Source organism: Grammomys surdaster, unplaced genomic scaffold, assembly GCF_004785775.1.
Source record: "Grammomys surdaster isolate TR1022 unplaced genomic scaffold, NIH_TR_1.0 125769, whole genome shotgun sequence".
NCBI classification, from domain to species: domain Eukaryota; kingdom Metazoa; phylum Chordata; class Mammalia; order Rodentia; family Muridae; genus Grammomys; species Grammomys surdaster.
In genome coordinates, this window is record NW_021620600.1 from 247,638 (window position 1) to 271,747 (window position 24,110).

The 24,110-nt window shown below is 46.3% G+C and overlaps 1 pseudogene; it reads right to left on the reverse strand.

Annotated features, from left to right (window-relative positions):
• Positions 1 to 245: 245 nt before the first annotated feature.
• LOC114640052 lies at positions 246 to 1,146 on the reverse strand (annotated as a pseudogene).
• Between the last annotated feature and the right edge of the window lie 22,964 nt (positions 1,147 to 24,110).

The following is a 24,110-nucleotide window of genomic DNA, read 5'->3' on the forward strand; positions in this document are numbered from 1 at the left end:
CAGACGGCAGGTTATAAAGGCATAGCAAAACGGGAAGTTTAGGCCATTATCATAACCGGCTTCCGGGAAATACCAGACATTCTTTAAGTTCCTGGGGCCTCAGACCATTTAACTGACTAGGTTTTTCCAGAACAGCAGATATTTTCCTGGGTTTGACTCCTGGCATCTTCTCCCCTTTTTTTTTTTATTATTATTATTATTTTTGCACTGAGATGCATTTATGTAAATCATGTAAATTGAACTGAGGTCAATGTTAGACCTGTAATCTGGGACCCCTATCAGAATTACCAGCTAATAATGCTAATCTTCTAAACACAGCTTAACTAGACGTTAAACTACGCAACTGTTGGTGCCAGTCTGCTAATGAAGGCAATGCTCTGGAGACACAGTCTTCTCACAAACAGTGGGCAGGAGGGTTTCATAATAACGTGTTCAACAACAATCCTCAGTTCATTAAACAAGTTCCGACAATATGGATTTCTTCTAGAGGAATATCGAAGAGTAAGAAATCTATAATATATAAAAGGCTGGAGCAAACCTCCTTGGCCACTAAAGAGCATAAAAACTGTAGCAGGCATCAAGAATATTTCATTACAAGCGATGAATTTCAGAATATTTTGTTGGTTAGTACTTAATTTATCCAAGACAGATCTCAACAGGGGTAAACTATTTGAACCCTTTGCATCCAGGACCTTCTTGGTGTATGTGGCAGTATGAAGCAAAGAAAATAACAAGACTGGAAAAATACTCATTGTAACGGGGTAGGAGTTGACGAAGATGAGTGAATACAGCAGGTAGTGGCAGCTGTCCTCTAACAAGGCCTGAGCCAGGAACGCTCTGCTCAACTGGAAGTGTGGTAATCTCTGATGCAGCCTCAGAGCGCTGGTCAGAGCATTGGCCAGCAAAGCACGCTGGTAAAAGCTTGCTGCTTCATGCAACCCAAGAAGAGGCAGGACGAACAAAGCGGAGCAATAAACTGTGAACAGGCGAGAGAGCCACATTGCTGTGTCCAGCTTATTGGTCATCATGAATTGCACCACGCCCGCCCCTTGGGGGCCGTTCGGGGTCGTATCTGCCATGGGAGACACACAGGAGCCCGGGATGCTGTCCAGCTCCGTACAGAGCAAAGCTGTCTTTCCAGAAAGACCCAAGCGAAGGCGGAGCTTCGGAGTAAGGCCTTAAAGGGCCGATCGACGATGCCGGTTCCCGGGGTTGCAAAACCGGAAGTTCATCTTCTCCCTTTTAACAATATTTAATGAGGCTGGCAAGCGAAGGCAGACATTAGGAGATCTCATCGACAGATGAGTGGGCATTAACCAGAGGGGAAGTATTGATCTGATCCTCCCAGTATCATTTGTAATGGTGTCTTTTGGGGGAGGAAAGGGTTATTTGTCTCATGGGTTGCATAGGATTTCAGGGGTCCCAGTCGACCACTTTCTGAGACAGGAGAAGTCAATACTAACCTCCATGCAATCAGGTTTGCTTCTCGGGAGACTCAGAAGCAGACTATAAGATCCTCCCGCTGCAGTGCTTAGCCTCCCACCCCTGTCAGGTACCCACGCGTCTGCGCCATGCCAAACCAACCTGCACAGATCTTAGTTCTATGCAGCTCCTAAAGGAGAAATATCATTGCAAGGCTCAGCCAGGTCTCAATCAGCCAGATCAAGTCTATGGTAATGTACTTGTAGAGGTTTAGATGCCATGGAGTCAATTTGTTGCTTTATAAAGCACATAAGTCTATTAGAGGCCCAAAGGCCGAAAGCCACAGGGCCCAGGATGGAAGGGAGAAGGGTGGTAAGCCAAGGACAGGCAGAGAACCAGTCTTTAAACCACCCCTCTTGTTCTCATTTCTTTCACCATTCTAATCTCTCTCTGATCTTGGCTATACTACCCCTGTGTGGTTAGTATAAAAACAGCATTCCTCCTTGAGGGTGGCACAGAGCCCGCCTTGCTTAAGGAAAAGCAAATCGAGCCCTCTGCGATTTTGGAGGACCACTTCAGACAGAGAAATGAGGGATTTTTCCAGATTAGTGATGCCAATCTCTAGCTGTTCGATGTCCTTGTCAATGGCCCGTCGAAGGTCTGAGTAGTGCCTATTTGAAATAACTAGAGAAGTTATGCCCGTCCCAGCCCCAGCAGCACTGAGGCCAAGGAGGACAGACAAGATAATGGCTGTTATGACCTCACGCTTTGTCCTAAGCAGGGCATGATCAGCAACAGGGTTCCATGCCTGAGCAAAACCTTCTTCAGTATAATAGGTTAAGCTAGGAATCAACTGTACATGTACACAAAATGCTGTCTTGTTATTCACTAAATTTGAAATATAAATGCAAGGTGTAAGACCATCGCTGCAAGCCCACCAAGTATCGTCTGTGGGAAGAAGGTAGGCAGAGGAAGAGGAGGCAATAAACAGTCCCTGGCCCAAGACTGCACTCAGTGTTAGCTTTGCATCCTGCTGTTGATTCCACCTGCATAAGGAGGACTCTTGGGTCTCAGTGCCTTCAGAACTCACAACAATTCCTTCATAAAAGGGTGGACTAGAATGATAACATAGCCAACAGGATTTGGTGAGTTCAGGGCGGGAATGATTTAGCGCTGAAAAGGTCCTATTAACAACCTCAAGAATACAATGTGGAGCATCAGGTTTAAAGGCGTCATCAGAAGTGGGGGGGGAGTAGTGGGGTAAAGGGTAGGAACAAGAGTAGAGAGCCGTTTTGTGGGGGCAAGGGATTTAAGACACTGTCAGCCCACCAACCCCAGGCAGTTCTATCAACAACTTTATAGTAAATAGTAGGTCATTGTTGAAATGCACTGTGTAAAGCCTCAACCCAAGAGTGGACCGTCTACTATTCTTTTTTCCTTGGTCTGTAAACTGGATATGAAGCAGGTGACACCAGTTTGAACAGTCTGGAATGTTAGTCCAACCTGGGTTTCTGTGACTGTTTTATGATGTGTACAATTAGCAGCGACCGTGATAAGGTTTCAGGAGGAGGAGGGGTGCCAGTAGGTGTTGCCTGTTGTTTTACACCCCCAATTTTTGCAGAAAAATTCATTTTTACCTCCATACTGTGAATTCAAAGATCGGTCATGGTGACAGCCAGGGCAAACATAGAAGGGAAGCACTCTTAACACACTCCTTCTATCGTTTGTGGCACACCCGCCCCAAGGGTCGAGGCCATGTCTGCCAGGAGGAGGGGCTGAGGAGCGAGCTGTTTGAAAATCTGTATGCCCTTCCAGGTCCCAATTAGCAAGGGCACCTATGGCTAATTTGCAGAGATCAGGGTAAAGGCTGGGCCACCAAGTGCCAGAGTGTGTGACCTGAGAAGTGCTCCACACAGCGTCACCCTCTCCATTAAGTACTTGCCAGGTCAAATTAAGGGGCTGATGGGGATTATCATCACTTCTCTTACAAGACATCAGGATCAGAACCTCCAACAGCAAACACTACAGGTGGCTCATTTTCATCTGGAAAGGGAAGGAGGAAGAAGAGGAGGAGGAGGAAAAGGAGGAGGAAGAGGAGGAGGAGGAGGAAGAGGAGGAGGAGGAGAAGGAGGAGAGAATTCTCAGGGAGATCTCTCTTCCCTGGATCTCAATTGTTATCCATTTTATCTACAGTTGGGTCTGGCTTTGTGGAGGTATCTGTTTGTTTCACCAATCTTTCTGGCAGCCATCTGGCCGCACCTTTTGTGGTGTGGGAAGCCATGGCGAGGCCTTACTCTCGGCAAACACTCACCCTTGGCTCTCCTATCTACTATTCTTCTTTCTGCTTACCTTCCAGGATTCACTTGTCAGTTCTCAGAGCTTCAAACAAGGCCTCATAGCAACCCACCTCAGTAACCCTTCCTCCTGATCTTTAGATTTAGCCAACACCCTGCTAGATAGATGTTTTTAGAAGCCCTGGTAATGATAAGGCTTTGTGAGAACATCAGGTATAACCTAGTTAGACCCCACAGCTGCAGCTAGCCTCCTCCACCTGCAAAGCCCTCTTTCCTTTCCTACCCCTCCCCATACCCTGTTTTTAGAGTATATAACCTGTGTGAACAATAAAATCTTTGCCAGCTTGATCCGACTTCTTGACTTGCCGTGCCTCTTTATTTTCTCACGCATCTCAGTCCTCTCCACAGGATCTGGGGGTCCCACTTGATTGTCCAGCTGGACTGGACACTTTGGTATCAAACAGACATATCGATCCTCGGCCCCATATGAAAACTGGGTCCAGGCCCTTCCATTTAAAGGTAAGAGGGTCCTTCCACATAACTGGCATAATTTTTATTTGTCTCAGTGTGCCAGGGGTGTTCAGCAGCAGATTTGCCACGAGCATCCAGATTTAGAAAATTGAGAACAAAAAAGGTATGATGGAGAGTATTTTTAGGGGACCCCTTCTGGGGGTATAACTCCCCCTTCTTTAACTTATGTACAGTATTTTTGATAGTCTGGTTGGCAGGTTCAACAATGCCTTGTCCCTGGGGATTATAGGGAATACCAGTAATATGTCTGATTTGTAACTGGCAGCAAAACTCTTGAAAATTTTTCTCAGCATAGCCAGGACCATTATTAGTGTTAATAATTTTAGGCTTACCCATGACAGACAGACAATTTAAAATGTGGGCTATAACATTTTTAGAAGCCTCCAGTATGTAAGGTAGCAAAAATAAATCCACTAAAGGTATCTATGGTCACATGAAGATATTTAAGATTGCCAAATTCAGGAAGATGTGTGACATCCATTTGCCGTATTTCATTTGGAACCAAACCTTTGGGGTTAACGCCCAGGTGGGTAGTGTGACACAGGCAGGGCATTGCTTAACAACCTGGTATGTCTGTTCATGAGTGATCTTAAAAAGTAGGCGATGGGTCTGGGCATTTAAATGATGTAAAGCATGACTCTTCTGGGCCTGTTCTACAGAGCCTATCAACACCAGGAAGGTCAAGTGAGTGGCAGCATCTGTGCAAGCATTTCCTTTAGAAAGGGGGCCAGGCAAATCAGAATGAGCACTGAGATATCCAACAAGAAAGTGGTGGCATCTAAAGGCAATCAATTTTTGAAGCTGAAGAAAATGAGGGGCAGCATTCGTGGAGGGTCTAACATAAGGGACCGTCTCAAGGGTGGGAACAGAGTGAGCAATGTAGGCACTGTCAGTATACAAATTAAAGGGGTGATCTATCAATAGTTGAAAAACCTTTATTACTGCAAAAAGTTCTACAAGTTGGGCCAATTTAAAGGGGGAACAAATAGGGGTAACCTGTCCATCTATAACACAAGCCGCCATTCCATTAGAGGGGCCATCAGTAAACACCAAGCAAGCATTTACTATTGGTTGAGGGGAGGTAAACTTTGGGAAAATAAAGGGATGAATCTTAGCAAATTGAAGCAATTTATCAGCAGGATAATGATTATCAATTATTCCCAAAAAGGAGGAGCAAGCTATGGGCCACTCATCTGTGGTTTGCATGAGCCAATCTAGTTGATTTTTAGAATATGGCACAATTATTTTATCAGGATCTTTACCAAAAAAAAAAAAAAAAAAAAAAAAAAAAAAAAAAACTAGGGACTCTGTTCGAATCCCAAAAGAATAAGCTTAGCAACCAAGGAGGTATAAGGAGCGAGTACTTTGTGGGGGGAAGCTAAAAGGTGAACCTGGAGAAGAGGGCCACGTTGTCAAAACACTCCTGTAGGCGTATGAGAGGTGGCACAGATAACAAACAGGAGTGGTTTTTCATAAGAGATAAAGGAAACTCCCTGTTCTTGGATGGCTTTTCTACCAACCGTAAGGCACTTGTAGCTGTGGGGGGGTAGGGGGTGTTAAGGAACAGGAGGGGGGGAGCAGTGGCATAAGGAGGTGGACCTGACAAACAGAACGCAGAATGGCTAATCAGGATTATGATATTTGGCTGTCTTCTCTTCTAGAGAAGATGCCTCTTCAGGAGAGAGGCCATTGTCAGGGCCATTCTTGGCCAGGGGTTTTAATGTTGCAAGGGAGGAATAAATTTTAACAGGAGGAATTTTTGTGGGTGCTGTCTCCACCGCAGCAGCCTCAAGGGGTGTGGCAGGGACCTCGAATCAGGCATGGCAATAGAAACAGACTCACAAACAGAGGGTGGTCGGGAGTGTCGCTGTAAGACCTTTTCTCCCTCTTTTACTATCTCCTGAATGTCTGGCCATTGTTTATAGACCTGCAGTGTATCATTCACTAAGTTCCAATAGGAAAAGGCTTGAACAGGGACTTTTTCTGGATTAAAGGGTCTATAAAAGTCTTTTAAGCAATCTCCAACCCTAGCCCATCTTTTCTCATCAATAGTCCCCTCTTGAGGGAACCATGGACAAACATCAATGAAATCAAAGAATTTTTTAAGATCTTTTTTCTTAACCCGTGTTCCTCGTGTCTTGAGGGACTCCACGAGACCCTTTAAGAACAAATCATGCTTACTTAATGTTTGTCCTGTGACAGCTCTGCTCTATCTTTCCTTAATCGGATCAGGCTCACAGGTGGGTGGCTCTGTGGCGATCACAAATGAGGATCTTCTCTCGTGTTCACGGCAAAACGGCGATCCTGTGGGTGACAGACATCCATGTGGGAGCAATGTTCGTCAGGTCTCCCGTACCCCAGTCCCAAACGTTGGGAGCCAAATGCCCTGACCCCCAGGGAGTTCAACCAGGACCTAGGGGGGGTTGGACAAATGAAAGGACAAGGGACACGAAGAAGGAGAGCAAGTCGAGGGTTCTGATCAAGCTCTCAAATTTTAATTTCAGGAGGCAGGTTATAAAGGCGTACCAAAACGGGAAGTTTAGGCAAGGATCATTGCCTAAGGCTATTCCACTATCGTATCCTCCTGGCCTAAGACCATCCCACTATCATAACTGGCTTCCGGGAAATACCAGAAGTTCCTGTGGCCTCAGACCATGAAGTCCTTTCTTAACCTTGTACTTTAACTGACTGGGTTTTTCCAGAATAGCAGGTAATTTCCTGGGTTTGGCTCCTGGCAGGTTCAGTCTGTCATGCAGAGTAAATGCAGACCAAGAAATGTGATGCCCTGGTATCTTTCCTGCTTTCTCATTTTATTTCATCCTAGCCCCGTCTTCATGTGGTGGCACCAGCATTCAGGGTAAGTCTTTCTGTCTCTTGTGTAGCCATTTCTTCCAAATCTTAAGACTCAAGAACTGGGAGGCTGGAGAGATGGCTCAGTGGTTAAGAGTACTGACTGTTCTCCCAGAGGTCATGAGTTCAATTCCCAGCCCCCACATGATGGCTCACAACCATTTGTAATGGAATCCAATGCTCACTTCTGGTGTGTCTGAAGAGAGCAACAGTGTACTCACATATATAAAATAAATAAATCAAAGAAAAGTTTAAAAAAAAAGACTCAAGAACTGCTAAGAGAGAGTTCGTAAGACTCAGGAAGTAGCCAGGTGATGGTGGTGGTGCATGCCCTTAATACCAATAGTTGGGAGGCAGAGACAGGTGGATCTCTGAATTTGGTCATGAATTAACAATGGAAAATACTGAGACACATTTCACAAAGTGTGTAAAAAAAAAAAGGTTACCACAATACAACTGCAAATCATGCAGGTGCCAGTGTCTAAATAAAGCCTCTCCTTAGCCAGGAGGTGGTACACACCTTTAATTCCAACACGTGGGAGGAAGAGACAGGGGAATCTCTGAGTCTGAGGCCAGCCTGGTCTACAGAGAATGTTCTAAGACAGCCAGGGCTATGCAAACCCTCTCTCAAAAAAAGGAAGGAAAAAAAAAGAGGCGCCTTATTTCCATGCATGTGTGGCGCAGCCGTGAAAGTGTAAGACGAAGGCTGATGAGCGTGAGCGTCTTGAGGCTTGTTGCCTAGTTGTAGCCACAAGTTACAAAGGTCTGTAATAATTTTGGGAGCTGAGAATAATCATGAATAGATCAGTTATGACTCGGCCCATTTTAGTATCAGACAGCTTCCAGAGCCAAGTCTTTGGCTTATGGTTATTAGGTCTCACCATTCCTAGGGTTGAGCAGGGGAATACTATAAGTATCAAACAGAAGGTAATAGTCAGTCTGCAACAAGTCTTATCTTTAGAGGGCCCTCTGAGTGTGGCTGTGCCGTCCATCATTGTCCTAGATGTTGATGCTTTCTCTTGGCTACTATCCTTAGCTTCAGTGGGTCCTGTAGATGAGACTGGACAGGCCATCGTTGGGTTGAGTCCTGTTGTTTCTGAGGAGCAGGCTATAAATGGGAATGGTGGATCTAGGTCTGGATGCCGTCAACCTTGACTGCTGTGGGTGTCTTCCATCGAGGGGCCAGGGTATGGTGTCTGTTAACCAACACTAAATCACCAATGAGGGGTGATCCATGAGCCTAGTTCATGTAGGTGTCAAACATGGACATGTAGACCAGTCTGGATCCTCTGGAGTGCCTGGATTGACTTAAGGATATCATAATCAGAAATCTCAACTAGCAAATCTGCCTTGACATGTGGAAGGGTGGGAGGGGGCCTCCCAAACATCTCATAAGGGGTTATCCCATCTACATAAGGAGTGTTCCTAACCCTGAGGAGGATGAAGGGAAGGAGAGACACCCAGTCATCGCCAGGTTCTAAGGTTAATTTAGTTAAGGTCTCTTTAAGGGTTTGATTAATCCTCTCTCCCTGATGTGAATTTTGGGGGTGATATGCACAGTGAAGTTCCCAATTTACCCCCATTGTTTTTGCTAAAGTTTGACTGACCTGCAAGGTAAAAGCTGCTCCATTGTCCAAAGCGTAGGAGTTACAAATCGAGGTACCTCCTCACAGGCTTCTTAAAGTTTGAGCAGTTTTCTTCATGGTTGGGAATGCCTCAGACCATCCTGAGAGGCAATCTATAAACACTAAAAGACATTTGTAACCAGATTTTTCTGGTTTTACCTCCATGAAGTCTGTTTCCCAGTAGACTCCTGGTGAGGTTCCTCTTTGTCTTTTAGCATCTGTTGTTTTGGGAGCTGGGCTTGTCATTTGACAAGAATGACATTTAGTAACAATACCCTGCAATTCCATAACCATGGAATAAAAAACACTGTAGATATTAATTCTTTCATCTTATTTATTCTCATATGTGTGCTTGCATAGAGATCTGAAGCCAACGTTCTGCCCATGGTTTTTGGTAGAATTTTTCTTCCATCTGTTTGTATCTCAGCATCCATCCTTTGTGTAGGCATTAGGCAGGAGCTGATAACCCTGGTCATCTTCTTTGGAGTAAATTAGATGTTCAGGTAGGATCGGATCTGGGAGGGTCACCAGCAAATTTTGGAGAGGCTGTTTGGCTGTCTCCCTAGCCATCAAGTCTGTTTTATGATTACTTATAGCCTCTGGGATCTGTCCCTGTTGATGCCCAGGACAATGTTTGATGGCCAATTTCTTTGGGAGTCATAGAGCAGCTAGGAGGTCTAGGATCTCCTGTTTGTTTTTAATTGTCCTTTCTGTAGTCAATAGCCCCTGTGAACATGTGCTGTGGCAAATGTGTATTGACTATCAGTGTCGATATTAACCATTTTGTCCTTGCTCAGTTTGAGCACCTCAATGAGAGTTAATTAATTCTGTTCTTTGCTTTGAGCCAATGTCCTGCTCAGGAAGGGAGATGCCCATACTGTCTTGTCCAAATCCACCACTGCCACCCCTGCATGCCTGCTGTTTTCTTCCATATAGCTACTTCAGTGTATGTGTTGAGATCTTCGTTGGGCCAGGGCCTGTCGGTCAGGTCTGGATGAGTCCTGTGTACATGTTGCAGGGTTTCCAAGCAGCCGTGTATCAGTAGGTTTTCCAAGAGGTAGCAGGGTGGCAGGTTCAGTGAAGTGCTAGGGACAAAGGACACTCAGGTAGTCAAGCAGCAGAGATCAATAGTAAGTTAGCTAGGCACTTGAGATCCAGCAGTCTCGGGGGCCAGGGGAAGGTCTTGAGAACTACCTCTATGGCATGAGAGGTAGTTAAAATCATAGGCTGTCCCAAAGTTTATTTCTTAGTCAGCAGGGCAGTAGCCACTATAATCCTCAAGCAGTTTGACCATCCTGCCACCATTAGATCCAATTTCTTGGGTAGATAAGCTACTGATCATCACCAGGGATCCAAGGTTTATGTCAGCACTCCTTTGGCAATGTCTTGGCTCTCATCCAGAAACAAATGGAAGGGCTTCGTCACATCAGGCAGAGCCAGGGCTGGGCCAGATAGTGGTGCCAATTTCAAATCTTGGAAAGTTTTCTCATTTTTTTTTCTTTTGTCCATATGAAAGTTTTCTCCTGCCCATGAGTGGCCTCATAAAGTGGTTTAGCTATTTCAGCAAAAAATTAGTATCCAGAGCCTACAAGACCCAGCTGACCCTAGGAATCTCCATGCTTGATGCCTGGTCTTAGGTATCCAGATGCCTAAGATGGTCTCCTATGGGCTTGAGAGAGGGATCTTTGACACTCCTCCCCACCTTGAACTGGAAACCCAAATAAGTCACTTCAGAACCACAGATCCTGAGCCTTCTTGGCTGAGACCCTACATGCCAGCCCTTGCAGTCTCTAGAAGAGACCTGGTTGCTTCCATGCAAGAGTCATCATCAGTAGCAGCCAAAAAGCAATTCATTCACACACTGAAAGAAAGAAACATGTGGCATAGTCTGCCTGTACTCACAGAGGTCCTGGTGGAGGGCCTCATCAAAAATGAGTTTTTAAATCCCTGTGGCAGTCTTGTCCAGGTCAGCTGCCTGCCGAATCCATTCTCTGGGTCTCGCTATTCAAAGTCAAAAGGTTGGCTGTTCTTATCCAGGGGAATGCTAAAGAAGGCATCTGCTAAAGACTGTATAAATTTGTCTCTCTGGTGGCGGGGAACTCAAGAGCATATACAAGTTTGGAACTGTTGGGTGAATATCTTCCACTCTTTTGTTTACTTCCTGGATCTTATTCTGGTCTATAATCTTGTCCTCCAGGCTTTTTAACCAGCAGCAGAGGTGTGTTCCCGGGAGAATGACAGGGAACCAGGATCCCATGATCTCGAAGGCAATCCATATGGCGCCTGATACCCTGGAGGGCCTTAGGTGACAATAGGACTAGCTTTCATACCCACCACATAAGGAGGCAAGCGAGAGGTCAAACCAGGAGGATTCGTTTCAGCCCATTCCTGGGCTATCAGAGTTGTGGGTTCTTTTAGGACGGGCAATGGGGGAATTGTTCCTTGATCTCTGCTCTTACTAAGGCAGTATTCATCTTCTAGTGAGAAGACAGAGGCCAGGATCGAATCTCTCCAGACAGACATTCAGCCTTCTGGAGAGAAATAAATGAGAGCTACCATTTTTGTCAGGAGGTCCCTCCCCAATAAGGGGTAAGGACATTCAGGAATCACCAAGAGTGAGTGACAGTTTTTTTTTTTTAATCCAAGTCCACACATCGCTTAGTGGTCCCCAGGTGAGGTGCACCTTGGACCAAAGTGGTTTGATTTGTCATAGGTCCCAAGGGCTTCTGGTTGAGCCTGGTATCAACAAGAAAGTTTAGTGGATGTGCCCCCACTATTAAAGTTATCTGAGGCTTGGGAGGGGACTTTGAGCCCTGACATCCTCAGTCTGGCAGTTCCCTGACAGCCTTGGGCTCCTGTTTCTCTGACTTTCTGGGAGTGTTCATTCTTACAGTGGCGCATTTCCTTACAGTAGGCACATCGATTTTCCTGGAGCCTTGGATGAGGTTGAGACACTCAAATCTGCTGCCCTTGTCATTATTTAGGGGTCTTCTGCCAGGTGGTGATTGTGCACGCCTTTAATCCCAGCACTTGGGAGGCAGAGGCAGACGGATTTCTGAGTTCAAGGCTAGCCTGGTCTACAGAGTGAGTTCCAGGACAGCCAGGGCTACACAGAGAAACTCTGTCTCGAAAAACCTAAAGAAAAAAAAAAAAGAAAAAAAAGGAGGGTCTTCTCGGACCATTACCCCTTGTGTAAGTAACCTCCTTGAGACTCTGAGCTACAGTACTAGTTTTTGCTAGTTTCTTAGTTTGTCTGCATTCTTGGCTTTCCCTATTACTAAAAGGGTTTTGAACAATCTCCGTTAATTCAGACAAATTCTTACCTTTAAAGCCTTTAATTTTCTGAATCTTCTTCCAAATGCCGGGGCTGATTGACACACAAGGCCACATTGATAGCTCACTGGTTCTCCTGTGCCTCAGGATCAGTTGATGTGTGGTAGCATCCAGGAACGTTTCCAGGAAGGAAGGCAGCCAGGGATTCCATGGGACCCTGTACTATCTGACTCACCTTAGATAAATTTGTGGGGTGTCTAGCAGCCGCCTGGAGAACCCCCATAAGAATCTGGCAATAACTCTTAAATGCCTCCTTACCTTCATTCATATCTGGATTCCAATTGGGGCTGACTCAGGGAAGGCAGCAGGGACGACTGCAGGACTCTCTGTAAATATGCCCTTGTCCCCGGGAACAGTTTACAGGCTCCCACCCACTGCGGACCCATTCCTCAGTGGCGAATTGGGTCTGGAGGGGTTGTTGAATATGACCCAGGGGTGTTGCTGAACCCAACAGTCATTACTTAAATCAGTCCCAGCAGCAGTGGTGCATTCCACACTACCCACCCCAATGCTCTGGGTGCCCAAATGAAAGACACACACACAGCCTTATATTTAATACTCCTTTAACAGCTCAGTGGTTGGGCTTAACCTCTATGGCTAACACACTCCCCTCCAATATTCCTGAGTTATTACTTACTAATATCTATATGCTATCCCTCCCGGGCCATGACCCCCTGGCTCTTACATGATGGCTATGCTCTCTCTTCTGCACCTCTCAGGCCTATGTCTCCTTTTTCCTCCCTGGCATGGAGGCTATCTCCTTCCTCTTCCCTCTGTCTCCTTGCCCAGCCATTGGCTGCTGACAACTTTGTTTACTAGTCAGAACCAACTGTCAGCAGGAACCTTTAGCATCTAACATGCAGGCGTGCAGATTCTCATGCGATTTTGGGGACCCAATTAACACAATACAAGCATTAGACAAACCACAACACAAGTGGGCTGGTGTAGATGAAAAATAATCAGTCTCCAAATGATATATTAGAGTGGAATTTTAATCTTTTTAAATCTTTTTGTTTGTTTGTTTGTTTTTCGAGACAGGGTTTCTCTGTATAGCCCGGGCTGTCCTGGAATTCACTCTGTAGATCAGGCTAGCCTCAAACTCAGAAATCTGCCTGCCTCTGCCTCCCACGTGCTGGGATTAAAGGCGTGCGCCACCACTGCCCAGCTAAAATCTTATTTTTAATGATAGTTCTTAAACGTCTTAACCTTTCTTGTCACCTACCACCCACTATAGGTAATGGGAAAAAAATAGCAGGAGTGAGGGGTTGGAGGTGGACCTGTTTAGAAAGGTTCTTTAGAGAAACTCCCATCTGTGTTGTCTGGAAATCAGTAGTTTAGTTCACAGGTTAGCAGGTAGCAGCAGCTCGATCCAATTGCAAGCACCTCACGGATACACCAGCAGTATAATTCGATAGTCTGGTTAGCAACACCTGTGACACAACCTAGTAGAGACAGCCAGGCCTCAGCCTTGGCTCAAGTCAGCAGGAGGGACCAGGAGGGACACAAGAAGTTCTCTGCTTTGTCTCTCTCAGGGAATCGAAGATGAGCAAAGACACAAGAACCACACGTGTTGCATAACTAGCTACACCAGCAAGCCAAGTTCTCTCTCCAGCACTCTGTGGAGTTCTATTTATACACTCCAGACATCACGTGTCCTCCATGGGATTGCCTCAGCATTGCTCTTGTCTCAGCATGGGTCTTGTTTCAGCACAGGTCTTGCCTTAGCACATGTATCTAACCAGCCCAAGTCCTTGGAAGTGGCAACAAACTGCAGCACATCACCAGAAGGTACATTTCTCTCTACGGCATCCTGACAAATGCAGCTCAACTACACAATGTGAGGGGGACCAATACATGTGTGTTCTTAGCAAAGAATCCTTCATCACGTGTCTTACACGTGCTTGCTTTAGCAGAACATCCTCTCTCTTGTGTCTGCTTCAGTGAAACATTCCTTCACGAGTCGGCCTTAGCCATTCACACCTGTGTCCACTTTAACAAAACTTTCCTTCATGTGTTTGCTCCAGCAAAACACCATCCAACTGACTTTCCAAAGAACCCTTAAGTTTTCACTTCATTAGAGCTTGAGGTTTCTCAGAGAAAGGTGGATTCTGAGCTCTCCAGTTGTAGATCTTGCTAGTGGAGAAAGGCTTAAAGATCAGAAAAGGCATCTCTCCCTCCGGAGTTGGGGGAGCAATGGCATGCAAAGGAAAGCCTCCGTTGAGGAACTGAAGTGGACTCCTGATTAGGCATGGGCCAGGCTAGTTATGACAGATGAGGTACTTGAGGAAAAAGAAGAGGTCAGGTAAGGAAGGAGCCGAAGGTTGAGAGAGAACAGGAGGTGGGCTATGAGTGGATTCCTCTCCCATTTGACAACTATGGAAGTTTATAGTGTTAATTCATGCAACTGCCAGAATTTGAGTCCTGGTCTGCCTCAGTTTCTTTGATCCTTAAGTGTCTAAACTGCGCATGGCATTATGCTCTTGGATGTTTGTTCTTTCATTTACTTATGGAGTCAATTCTCTTATATTCCAGCTCTTAACTGATAGGGCACCTTGGCCATGGATTGCCCGCAAGCAATTCAATAGAGAACTCAAAACCAGTTTCTGACCTGAGGACTTTATTTGTATTAGTTCAGAAAGATAGGCAAGAATTAATTACCTTGTAAGGCATAGGTAAAAGAGTGAGTGTGGCTGAGATAACAGCTGCTTCCTCTGCAGCAGTTGTGGCAGGCGAAGGGGCTCAACCCTGCAGCCAACAGGGAGGGTCTGCTAACAGATACTGTCTGATGACAGAGAGACTCTGATAGAAGTGAACCAGACAATGAAGGACAAGATCCTGAATGGGAAGGAGAACAGGTATCTCAAAGGACCCCTCAAGAGGCCAGTCCATTCCAAAGGTCAGGTTGACTGGAAATAGCACCAAATCGCCTCAAGAGAAGTGTCAAGAGTAGAAGAGGCTTGCTCCATGATAGAAATGAAAATTGTGTAAAGAATAACAGTGCCTGCAAACAACCTGAAAGAAACGACAGACATTTGCAAACAGATTTTCAAAAACAGAAGACAGTATTGTGCATCAGGGTCAGGTGAGAGCCTGAAACACAATAGATGGTAACTCGTCCCCTTCACCTAAAGAGGATTTTCAGTGTCCCCTAAGCTCAAAGAGCAAAAACTGTGTCTCTTATGAGCCTTTCCAGAGGTCTAGACAAAAACCAGAAGAACAGAAGCAGATCTGAGCAGGTGCAGGACATTTAACCTCCTCACAGAGGGAGGGAGCTGGCAACCTTTCTAGCTTTCGGTAATATCCCAGAGGCAGTCTTGAAGGTAGGGGCTTTCCCCATCAGTGCACCAATGTTGGGGTTTGGGATTAGCCACGCACTGACCACCCAGACACCGGTCTGGGATATGATGAAAATGTATTGAACACTGATTTAGAATGATTGATCAGGACCATAAAAAGGGCTCGGGAGCCTAATTTTGTGGTATCAGTCTGTTCCCAGGCTTTTTATAGGAAAAAACAGGTTCAAAAGTTTAAAAGGGAAGCGGAGAAGTACAACAAGGCTAACTAGACAAACTATTACCATCTAACTGTTGCGTGTAGCTTTTCACTACCCCACCTAAGCTCTGGGAATGGTCCGCACTACCACATACCATCCCACCCAGCTTCCCTTGAATCCACGGATAAAAGACACACAAACAGGTTGCTCATTTTCAACTTGCCTTCTGACACAATTGCTGGCACTACTATGTCCTGTCTGGAGAAGCGTGCCCTTATCAATATTATTCTTAATGCCACACCTCTCCACCTGCCCTAAACTTTAGTTGCTCAGTTCCACCTAGTTCCTGCTAAACATCCCTGACCACCAGCCTGTAGGAGCAGCCATAGGCCACTGCTCTTCCCGAGATCTCACATGGCTATTAGGCTTTTCTCTCTCTGAAGCATAGCAAACTCTGTCTCTTCTCTCCTTGCATCTCTCTGCTTTCCTCCAGGGGCCCAGAAGTCCCACCTCTTCCTTTCACCCAGCAATTGGCCCATGGCTTCTTTACTGACAGATCAAGAACCAATTGGGGAACAGGACATTAGCATCAGAGCCACTCCTACAGCTAACCCTTACAGTGATTGGTCCTAAGTGAAGTAGGGGGGTGGTAGACAGGTGGTGAACAGGAGAATTTCAGAACATTGAGATAACAGAGTGTAAGTAATACAGCCATAACTTTTGGCTTATTAATAACGTTCCTTAGTGTCCGTTAAAGCAATGACTCCTAAAAAGTAGATGAACTTGATTTTGCCTTATGAGCATCATGGATGCTACAAAATGGCTACAGTTATGTCAGACTATATCAAGATCAAGTTTCAGGGCAGCCCAGGCTACATTGTCACAGCCTGTCTTTAAGAAGCAAGCAAGCAAACACTTAGAATGCTGATGTTGTCTTTTCACTAGTGACTATTTCGTTGGCAAAAAGACAGCATGAGATTGGATGTGAGCACTGTTAGAGATGGGCAATGTGACTGAAACCGTGCAGTAAATCCTGGACAAGACGCTGTTTAAGAATGTTAAGGCCTAGGAAACGTACCTGTCTAGCCAGCCATTTTGAGCTGTTACTACTGTTACAGGGAGTCTATCTCAGATGCCATAATTGCTGTCACTAGGAAACTTTCTCATGCCCAAGTTGATTTCAGGTTCTGTTATGTTCTGTGCATTGGTGTTCTTAGAAACCAATCACGATAGAGGTCAGTTAGAACTGCTTTGTATAGTTAGCCACAGTAAGCAAGGACCGGAACCAACAGCCCAGCGGCACTTCCTGCACCTACATATGAACTTTTATGGGTTTTGCTTCTATAAGCTGCCCCTGGGATGGACCCCAACATAAAAGAGACACCTGTGCCAATATAAGAAGCTATTTGGAGTAAAACTCCCATTTTGAGTAGGACTCAAATAAAGTTTAAATCCCCAAGACCTCCCTGGGAACTGACATCCTCCTTGACAGAGACATGTACATGGGTAACTGACATCCTGGTAGGCAAGTTAAGACATGTTAGGCAAGGCAAGTCCCCCACCACAGTTGAACACCCCAACTAATGAAAACAGGATAAATGGACAACAAAAACATGACCCTAAAGAAGTCCTCTATCCCTAGATCCTGATTGGTGGAATAAATTGGCACAGATGCTTATGAACTTCAGACTTAAATGCTCTATAAAATTCTGGCTCTGGTTCGCAGTTCAGCTCCTGAGTCTGAACTTTGTCCCTGGTCTTGGAGTGTGCATTCAGCAAACCACTGTTTGACTGAGCTCTATGTCTGAGTGTTTTGTGCAGTAATTCCCAAACCCCAACAAAGAACAAGTCACCAGTGATATGGAAGTCAAGACAGAACTATGCAGTTTTAATACGTGGAACTTTTTAGAGAGCAAAGAGAATCCTAGGCAAACATCGACATTGGACATTTCATCTTTCGTGTATTTATTCCACACGCTAACTGGGCCCTTGTTCATTCTTGCACTCATTCATGTGTATTTATTTCATGGTAGTAATGTTGAGTTCTCTGTTGCTGAAGGCCAGTTTCATGAAATCTCACAAAAGTATACCAGGGAAACACTAGCATCCTCACTCAGCAGATAGAGACATTCAGGCCTTGGAATGACCTTTCTGCAAAGGACACATCTCTAGATCTGTGAGGCTAAGGTGGATGTCAGGTCTCTCTGACTCTGTGGGGATGGTAACAAGTTTCTATCATGAGTTTAGGTCTGAAGGAACTGATATGTGGCTGGGGGAGCTCAGATCAGACGGTAGCCAAAGGGTCCCTGACCAAGGTTTTCAGCAGACGGCAATTATTTGGAGACATTAGGGAGCTCTTGGCTCCAAGTATTGCCAAGGGATGATAAAGAGAAGAGGTCCAGAGGGGAGTAAGGAGGTGAAGGGGAGTCAGATGTGAAGCGTAGGCTAGGCATAGATGCACAAGCCTTGGGTGGCTTTGGAGCAGGGAAGCCAGTAAGGAAGGAGCTGGATATGCGAGTCTCCAGCTACTGGCCTGGTACAGTGTCTGTGGGAACCAGCTGCACAATCCTCTGCATCATCCTGAGGGACATCACTGTACCCCTCCTGGGTCGGTGACTTGGTATGACTGTGGTGGGCAGAGGGTCCCCACTCACCTTTCAGACAAGCTACAGGATGGCCAAGCTTGCCTGGGTCTGCACCTGTCCTTCTTGTACTCTCCTTTCCATGGAAGGAGGGACTCCCCACACTGCTCTGCTGAGGTTCAGCACACACACCAGGCCCATTTACTCTGCTTAGACTACAATCCAGTGTCCCTGTGCACATATTCAGTCACCATCACCACAGGAGAGCACTCATGACACTCACAGAGAACCCTCCCTGAACAAGGCACTCCTCTTCCACCCCAGCCCTGACACTTTTCTTGAACATTGGCCTGGTCAGGGTTTTGCTGTTGGGATTGTGTACATGAGGTAACATAATATCTTGCTCAGCACTACACTGCCGAAGGACAATGGCATAGAGCACGTATCAACACATGGCTGTCTTGTCAGGTGTTGTTATGTTCCACTGAGTGGACCTGCCACACGTGTGCATTCCCTGTTGCGTGTGTGTGAGCATCTGTGCTATTCCTGACTCACCCAAGATGCTGGTCCACATCACATGTCTCTCCTGTGTGAAACTCTGAAACCCCTTAAGCCTATCATATTCCAAGTATTTGAAATTCAGTTTTCAACACTCCTGAGGCTACTGGGCTTGATCTTCCCCCTCCCTCCCTCCCTCCCTCCCTTCCAGTGGAGTCAGGATAAGCAGGTGTCCTAAAACCAACTAAGGGCTCCTCTAATTACTTACTCACTCTGAGATCCCCAGGTAGCAGGTGTGAAATGGAAACTTCTAGTTTCTTTGGAAAGTAAGTTATATCAAGTGATATTTTGTAGGCATAAATTTTTCACAGCCTATTTTAATAACTGTTCAACCTCTTTTCTAGTCCACCATGCACCAGAGATAGTGGAAAAGACAGGTTATTAGGATACGGGGGAAGTGGACCTGTTTAGAAATTGTTCTTTAGAGAAAATCCCATCTGTGTTGTTAGGAAGTCCACAGTTCAGTTCACAGGTCAGCAGTGACAGCTCAATCCACTCGCAAATACTTCAGAAATATACCAGCAGTCCATTTTAGTAGAGTTGGGATAGCAAACAGGAATCAGCAATGTTGGCACGACCTAGCAGAAACAGCCAGACCTCAGCTGAATCTGCATGAGTCAGCAAGAGCGACCAAGACCAGCAGGGATGCCAGGAGAAGTTCTTTTCAAGGCCTCTCTCACAAAGTGAAGACAGAAGACCAAGAAGCTTACACAGCTAGCTATATGAGCAAGCCCAGCTGAGCCTCCATCACTGTCCTTTGAGTCCTACTTATACTCTCTCCAAACATCACACGTCCTCAATGGGTTTTGCCTCACCACATGTCTTGCCTCGGCACGTGAGTCTGTATCAGCTGACATCACTCTGCCAATTGGCCCAAGTCTGCAGAAGCAGCAAGAAGCCACAGGAACCCCACGAGAAGTTCTTTGGTGACTTTCTCTCTATGGAGTCACAACAAATGGAACTTAACAATGCAATGTAAGGCGAACCAATACATGAGCGTTGTTAGCAAAGAATCCTTCATCACGTGTCCTTTCATATGCTTGCTTTAGCAGAACATCCTTTCACTTGTGTCTGCTTCAGGAAAACGTTCCTTCACATGTCTGCTTTAGCAAAACACCATCTGACACAACTGTCTTTCCAAAGAAACCAGCAGTTTCCACTTCAATGTTTGGCTAGGGAACACAGGTGAAAGGATATTTTGCTAAAGCACACACGTGAAAGAATGTTTTCTTGAAGCAGAGGTGAAAGAACGTTTTGCTATAGCAAACACATAAAAGGATGCATATGAAGTGACATGAATAGGACACACAGGCAGTGGAGGCAGGAGCATTGGTTTGCTTTGCTCTGCCTCACTATTCTTTGCTAAGGACTTGTATGTATTGGTTCACCTTACATTGTGTTGCTGGGCTTCACTTGTGGTAAGGATGCCATAGAGAGAAATTCGCCAAAGAACGTTCCTGTGGCTTCTTGTGGCTTCCTCGGACTCAGGCCTATTGGCGAGCCTTGTGGTTTCTTCAGGACTGAGCTGCAGCTGCTGGTTCATGCGAGGTGTCTGCCTGCCAAGAGGACTGGACTGCAGCTGCTCATATTTGGTGTTTGCTATGGGACTGAACTGCTGATATCCTGACAACAAAAATTGAACTCAACCCCAAAGAAATATTTCTAAACAGGTCTACTTCTCCCATGTCCTAATAACTTTTTTCTTCTACTACTTCTAGTGGGTGATGGGCTAGAGGAGAGGGTGAACCCTTATTACAGTAGGTTGGAAAAGAGATATGCCTACACAGGTGTTTGCTTTGAGACAGTTTCTTTCAGTCCAGGCTGGCTCAGATTCACTTTGTAGCTAAGGGTGACCTTGAACACCTGATCCTTCTCTCTATACTTACTGAGTGCTGGAATATATACGTAGGGAAACTTGGCCCCAAAGAATAAAAATGGGGTCCAGGTCAACTGTAGGCATTATCTGAGACACTACCATGTATGTCCACCAACAGTAACCTGGAAACTAGGTTGGGGTACTGACACAAACAATGCCCCACTGCTGAAAAGTGTCTGTCTGTGTGTGTGTGTGTGTGTGTGTGTGTGTGTGTGTGTGTGTGTTGTGATGACCACAAGTGACAGTGACATCAAGATCCTGAGGTGTGGGTCAGGGAGACAACTCATTGTATAACTCATTTGCCACAGAAACATCACAGGCCCTGGGCTCAGTTTTCAGAGCCGATGTAAAGTCTGATGAGGGAGCACACAGTCTCCAGTCCCAGCTCTCCTGTGGTGAGAATCCCAGAAGCTTACAGGTCCACCAGCCTATGTAGACAGTGGTAAGCAAGAGACTCTCAGAAAGTGGGAGGTTCGGCATGGCCACTAAGGCTGTCCTCTGACCCCACACACCTGCACGCACATACACACAGACTCTCAGGTGGGGCTAAAGAGCGGCCTCAGTGAAGGGCTGGTCTCACAAGCATGAGGACCTGGGTTTAGATCTCTAGAACTGGATGGAACAATACTCTTCCATGAAGAGGAACGGAGGCCTGAGCTGCAGTGTTATAGGACTGACTCTGGCTCCATGAGGCCAGTGAGAGGAGCCAGATGTAGGAAATCAGAATATGAGGGGAACGTCCATCTACAGAGATAGAACACTTACCAGGGCTGGATATCACTGAGGACCACAGGCTGAGGGCACAGGGCTCTCCAAGGGTCTGGGCAGGGATGAGGGTACCAAATGCTCCGAGCATGTTTATAGTGGTTGATATGGCATTAGATAAGGAGATCTAAATACTAGAGGGACTGGGACTGGAGCTCACAGAGTCCTTCATTCGACTCCACGCACTGCCTCAAACCACATCTGCTGATGTGCACCGATCATCCCAGCACTGCGATATCAGGCAAGAGGATCAGAATATAGATCATCCTGAGTTATATACATGTGAGGCAGGAGGATGCCCGGGGCTCGCTGGCTGGCCAATATGACCTAAGTGCTGAGTCCTAGGCCCTTGGGACACCATGTATCAAAAAGTAAAGTCGTGAGAAGTCCTAGCTACAACCCTGATGTTGACTTCAATACTTAAGCATGACCCCATACATACAGACACACATACACATGAAGACTGAGAGCCAGGGCCTCCATGTTCTGTTTTTCCTAAGGGAAGGGTGAGGTGTGTGATATCCTGGAGAAAGACACTTCCCCTGGTGTCTCTGGAGCACCTTCTTGCTATCTCTGCTTCCTGCTCCAGAGGCGGCACATCCTGCCTACCTGTGTCACCTGCTCCAGGGACACTGTGGTGACAGTCACCCTATGAGGAGCATCTGCCCAGAGACACACTGAAGACTGGATGTCCAGATGGCCTGTGTTCCTTGCCACTACCCCAGCAGCCATTGAGACACAACAGGAAGCTGTGCAAAGGAGGACCATGTTCTCTCCTGCTTCAGTAGCCCTGTGTTCCCCAGGATAGAGGTTAGCTTCTACCCCTATGCTGGCTAGTTTTGTCAACTTGACAGAGACCTACACATGTCTAAGATGAGAGAATCTTTATTAAGATGCTTCTATCAGCTCGGCCTGTTGGAAGGTCTGGGGCATTTTCTTGAGTAATTATTCGTAGGGGAGGGCCTGGCTCACTGTGGGTGAGCCTTCCCTTGGGCTGGTTGTTCCAGGAGCTATTGAAAAAAAAAAAAGGTAGCTAACTGAACATGAGGCTGAGGAGCGGACTGATGAGCAGCGTCCTCTGATGACCTCTGCTTCAGTTCCTGCCTCCAGACTCTCGCCCTGCTTGTGTTCCTGCCTTGGCTTCCTTCATTCTGAAGAGATGCTTTAAACTGATGCCAAGTCATGGCGAGAGTGAGTGGAGTGGGGAAGGAAGAGGCTGCAGGACAGACCTGTCAGTCTGTCAGTGTACACATCCACACAGGGCACTGACCAGCCACGCGTACGCACATGGCTGGTTCCTATGCATCTTTCTTTTAGCCTTGGGGTAGAGGCGGGAGCACTCCCTCTTTTCCTTCCATAGGGAGTCTTCAAAAACTCAGGACATGTCCAGAGAAAGCCCAGGAAAAGCTAAAGAAAGACCACTTTTTCTTCCTTCCTTCCTTCCTTCCTTCCTTCCTTTCTTGTTTTTTTTTCTTTTTGTTTTTAAGATAGGGTCTTACTTAGGTCTTGTATCCCAGGCTGGCCTGGAACTCACTATGTCACCAAATAGATAGTGACCTTGAACTTCTGATCCACTTGCTTCAATCTGCTGAGTGCTGGGATTACAGGCCTGAATTAAGCCTGAACCACTTTTTTCTTTCCTTCCTGGAATTACTTTACTAGATCTGTGGAGATTCTTCCAGAGTGAGACCTGCTGTTTGGAGGAGACACAAGCTACAGGACAGGCCCTCATGTGTGTGTGTGTGTATGTGTGTGTGCATGCCATGCGTGAGTGCTTGGTGCCTTGGGATGTCAAACAGGGTGTCACATCCTCTGGGACTGGAATTACAGATGGTTGTGAGCCTCCATGTGGATGTTAGGAATCAAACCTGGGTCCTCCACCAGTGCTCTCAAGCACTGTGCAGTCTCTGCAGCCCATTTGTTTGTTTCTTAGTGCACCCTGGCTATGACCTGCTCTTGAGCACATAGACCCTGCCTGCTCCTCCTCCTGTGGTCCATTCAGGGCATCTCACCCCACAGCATGCTGAACATGGCAAGTCCTAGATTGCTCTACTTGGGTACCCCAGCATCCCTTGCCTTTTCCCTCAGCTCTTCACAGAAGCACAGGCTGAGCTAGCTGTCTAGTGAGGCCCTCAAGTCTTTGAGCTGGACCCTGGTGTTTCTTATGTTCAGCTAGTAAGTGCCAGCCTTGAAAACAGAAGGACCCAAGTTCTAGCCCCAACACCCAGCCTACAGCCAGGCTGGGTGCACACCTTTGATCCCAATACTGGGAAGGCAGAAATGGGTGTATCACCCTGTGAATTTCAGGCAAGATTGGTCTATATGCTGAAAAGAAGAAGGAAGGAAAGAGGGAAAGAAGGAAGGAAGGAAGGAAGGAAGGAAGGAAGGAAGGGAGGGAGGGAGGGAGGGAAAAAGGAAGGGAGAGAGGAAGGAAGGAAGGGCAAAGGTGGGTTGTAGCAGTACACACTTGCACACTTGTTATTCATGGGCTTGCTAGCCAGCCAGCCTAATCAACATGTTCCAGACCAGTGAGAGATCCTGTCTCAAACAACAAGGTTTGCAGGACCTGAGGATGATACCTAAAGTGGTCCTCTGGCCTCCATGTGCATACATGTGCATATATACCTGCAAATAGATGAACACCTCAACCCCTAGTGCCCCTACAAGGGGGAAGACAGAAACATCCTTTGACACCCAGTCCTCAAGGACGGACTGCACATGGTGACTTCCAGCATTCTGCTCAACCAGGTGGTCAAGGTGAAAGGACACTTCTTCTTTATG